The 4165-nt window shown below is 44.7% G+C and overlaps 1 pseudogene; it reads left to right on the top strand.

Annotated features, from left to right (window-relative positions):
* The first annotated feature begins 2242 nt into the window (after positions 1-2242).
* On the top strand, positions 2243-2361 carry LOC111731629 (annotated as a pseudogene).
* The last annotated feature ends 1804 nt before the right edge of the window (positions 2362-4165 follow it).

Genomic DNA, 4165 nt, shown 5'->3' with positions numbered 1-4165 from the left:
TTACTGCGCTATTTCCTTTCAGAGTGTTAGGTGCATGAGTACACAGACTCTAGTTCAATCCATACTTCCTACACACCATTTGTTTGCCCTGCAAATACAGTTCCATCCACTGCAGGCAACATTAGCCCTACACTGTTGTGCCAGGCCCTTTGGAGTTGTTCCCTAAACCCAGTGTGCTAATCACTTAGCACACTGTTAAAACTCAAGTTTTAAGCCCTTAACTAAGTTCCAAGGAATCAAAATCACTGCAGTGAGTGAAAACTTTTAGTAAGCATCCCAAAACAATTCAGATGGGCAGCCAGGTTGGAGACCACAGTTTTGAACGGTACTAAGATGAGTACTCTGCCCTCAGGAAATTACAAACCAGTGAAAAAAAACAAGACGTCAGCTTCATCATCTTAGTTATTTTAAGTGCCAGGAATTGGATGCAAAGTGTTCATGGGCTTTCAAAAAATGCCATCTTTTCTACCTATATGGGAGAGAGTGAGTCCAGGTAACCCCAGAGAATTAATACTCTTCCAAGCTAGCCCTTGAGACATCTCCCCCTCCCCCCCCAACACCCACACACACCCACACACGCACTCACAACCCTCTGAAGTATTTTCCAGCTCAGATGTTAAGATGATCTGATCCTAAGAGTTAAAGTTCCCAGTGTATTGACCCTCTGAATCAGTGATTCGAGGATATATCCAGAGCTGACCCAGTGTAGTTGGGGCCTGATTGGCTCTTGGGAACCCTGCCTTTCAGAGCCAGCTCAGCCTCGCCTTCCTGTCTCCCAAAGCAAACAGACCCTTCCGTCGATTTCTCCGGTCCTCTTCCACCCCCTCATTTCTTTCCCTTGTCTGCCTTAGGTTTTTCTCCCTCACAGGGCTGGAAGCCAGAGGCGGGGAGAAAGCCTGCATTCATCATACTCCCCGCCCCCTTCTTCCTGTGCCAAGGAGCCTCCAAGGAAGGAATCTTCCCTCTCGCCGCCCCTCCCCCGCAACTCTCCTGGAGGGAGCTGAGGAAGAAACTGTTTCCCTGCCCATCCCCCACAGAATCCGCGGGCCTCCTGCTTGGCGGTCTGGGGACTGAGCCTCCGGGTTAGAGCATAACAAACCTCCCCCAGCTTCCTCTCCTGATCTAGCAGCCCCAAAATTACAATTCCTCGCTCTTCATGGGCTCTTGGGGCGTGTGCAGAGATTCCCAGACTGAGTCTGGCCGACTAGTTGACATTCATTCAACTTTCAATAAATACTGAGGGCCATTCGACCCAGGCCCTCTGTGCAAGGTGCTCTGCATATACCCATGAACAAGACAGTACACTTGGGGAGAGAGAGACAAGTAACAAGCCAGTTTTAATGTTAATTATTTTTAAATACTCTAGTAAAAAAAACGGTACAGAATTTTCTGCAGTACAGGTCTCCTGGAAGAGATGTCTTGACTGAAACCTGCAAGATGAATAAGAGGGGAAGAGGGAAGTAGAAACAGCCTGTGCAGAAACCTGGAACACAGCATGTTCAGGCTGGCTAGAGAGTCACAGGAAGATGTAGTTGGGAAAAGCCAAGAGTAGGTGGCACAGGGCTTGTCAGTGTTAAGAGGCTTCATTTTTGTCCTGACACCCTCCATTCCAGCCACCTCCATTCCATTCATTCATTCAACCCATGTATGTTAAGTACTAACTCTTTGTAGGCAATGGAATACAGCAAAGCAGTTAAGCCCCCTGGAGCACAAGTTTTAGAGTGATACAAATAATGTACCGTAATTATAAACTGTGATAACACAGGAAAAGAAAGTGATACCATGTTTAACAAGGAAAACCAATCTGGTCTTAGGGGTCAGAAATAACATCCCAGAGAAAATGTTTGAACTGAGATAGAAAGGATATATAAGGAGTGATTTGAGCTATGGTGGTGAGGGTGAAGGGGTGGCAGTGTGTTAGACTAGGCTGAAGGAATAACAAGCATAGCTTCTCCCTATAGTGGAGAAGCCCAAGCCAATTTTAGAAATCAAATGAAGTCCAGTATATAATTCTAGGTTTAGAAATAAAAACCACTCTAGGTATTGAAAAAAGTGATGAACCCTAGGCTGAGTATTAGGAATGACTCTTAGAACACCACAGAACTGACCTACGAGGGGAGCTACTACCTCCTTCATAGTCAAAAAGGAGCTACGAGGTCATCACTGGAAAGGTTGAGTTTGAGGACACGTTGCTAAAGCTGCCACCTAAGGACAGGATGCTGGAGTTAGAAATCCACTGCCAGTCTACCGCCATGCTACCCTGAACAAACCCGATCCCATCTGATCTCGGAAGCTAAGCAAGGTCGGGCCTGGTTAGTATTTGAATGGGAGACTACCTAGGAAGACCAGGTGCTGCAGGTGTAACAAATAAAGAAATAAGAGATTGTAAGCTGACAAGGTCCTTGCAATCTGTGAGGTCAACCAAGGGTTGCCTCACCTAAAATACAAACATACAAACAAATAAATAAGAAAGCCACTGCCAGTACTACTGCCAGGACAGTGAAATATCAAGTCCTTGAAGCCAGACACCATGTGCTGGTGACTCCACACCCTTACTTATGAGCAAAAATAGCCAAAACTGTTTGACCTCTGCCTTCTATCTTCCAAACCTCATGCAAGACATTCTAATTGCTGGAGCCCTAGCTTCAAGGGAGTCAGAAAATGTTTTAGCTTTCCAGCATGTATAGCATAGAAGGCACATAAACAGAGTGGAAATGGATGCTGTCTGTCAACCAACCATATCCCACCCAGACAGTGGGGCTAGAATACAGAGAGGGGGCGGGAGATGATGGTACGAAATAAGGCTGGAAATCTTGGGGTTAGGGGTCTGGCCAGCTATGTTTAGAATTTGAGTCTGAGAATGTTGAGGAGCCACTGAAAGATTTTTAAGCAAAGAAGTGACATGGTCAGGTTTGTATTCTTAAAAGACCATTCAGGAGACTTTGTAGAGATTGGGTCGGAGGGGAGCCCAAGTAGAAAAAAGTTCAGTTTACCCAAGTGAGAGATAAGAGTACCTTGGACCTGAACAATGGAGATACAGAAAAGCAGGCAGGGTATAGATATATTTAGATATTTAAGTCAACAGGACTTAGACATGGGCTGGGGAAGGGTAAGTACCAAGGATGACTGACTCCTAGATTTCCATTTTCTGCACTTGGATAGACGGGCCATTGTCAGAGATGTAGAACAGAGAAGAAAATCCAAGTTTGGGATGAGGTCTTGAGTTTGATTTTGGATGTGTTGAGTTTGAGGTCTTCATAGAGGATGTCTAAGAGAAAATGTGGAATACGTGGTTCAATATACATAGATCTTAAATTCTAAAGAGAGTTCTAGCCTTGAAAAATAAACATAGGAGTCCTATAATAATATCTTTCACACTTTTTATCCACACCCCACAATAAGATGTACACTTTACATTGCAGCCAGCAGACATGTATGCATGCATGTGTGTGTGTGTGTGTGTGTGTGTGTGTGTGTGTGTGTGTGTATTTAAAAGTTTATATATATAAAGAAACAATATTAACCTAACCCTGTGGGTAGTACACCCTGGTATTTTATATTCTCTCGCTTCATTCTTTTATAAATGCTTATATGACCCATTAAATTTTACAGCCTCCTAATGGGTCATGAGAGAAAGCAAAGGGAAGAAAGATTATAGCAACTCGACTCATACTTTAAGCACCTCTGACATGTGAGAGTTTTTTCTGATGGAAAACGATAACATGACAACCTAATCAGGGACAGCCAAAAAGGGAGAAGGAAAACAAGAGTGTAGAGACATATAAACTGGGGTTAACAATAGTATTGAGTGCTGCAAGATGTCAAGTAAAGTCAGGACTGAAGAGCACCCACTGGGGATAGAGTTTATGTCAATGGCAAGGGCCTCTTAGATGGGGGCAGGAGGCAGTCTAAGGAACAAATAACCTTCCTAAAATGCCAATCTAGCACTCTGACCCTTCTACTCCCCCTGGGGCTCCCTATGTGCTAGGAGGTCAGTCTAGCATCCAACTGCTTTCACGAGAGGCTCTTGGGCTCCTTAGAGACCTCGTGCTCAGCCAAAGTGTCCATTACATCTCTTCACGTCAACTCAGGTATGGCCAACAAAGGGCAGGCAGAGCAGTTCTGTATGGTGGAGTATAGTACAAGAGGAAGCTAAGGGTGAACA

This window comes from Pteropus vampyrus, unplaced genomic scaffold (assembly GCF_000151845.1).
Source record: "Pteropus vampyrus isolate Shadow unplaced genomic scaffold, Pvam_2.0 Scaffold388, whole genome shotgun sequence".
NCBI classification, from domain to species: Eukaryota; Metazoa; Chordata; class Mammalia; order Chiroptera; family Pteropodidae; genus Pteropus; species Pteropus vampyrus.
Note: the sequence above shows the minus strand (reverse complement) of the source record. Positions and strands in the feature narration are given on the sequence as shown.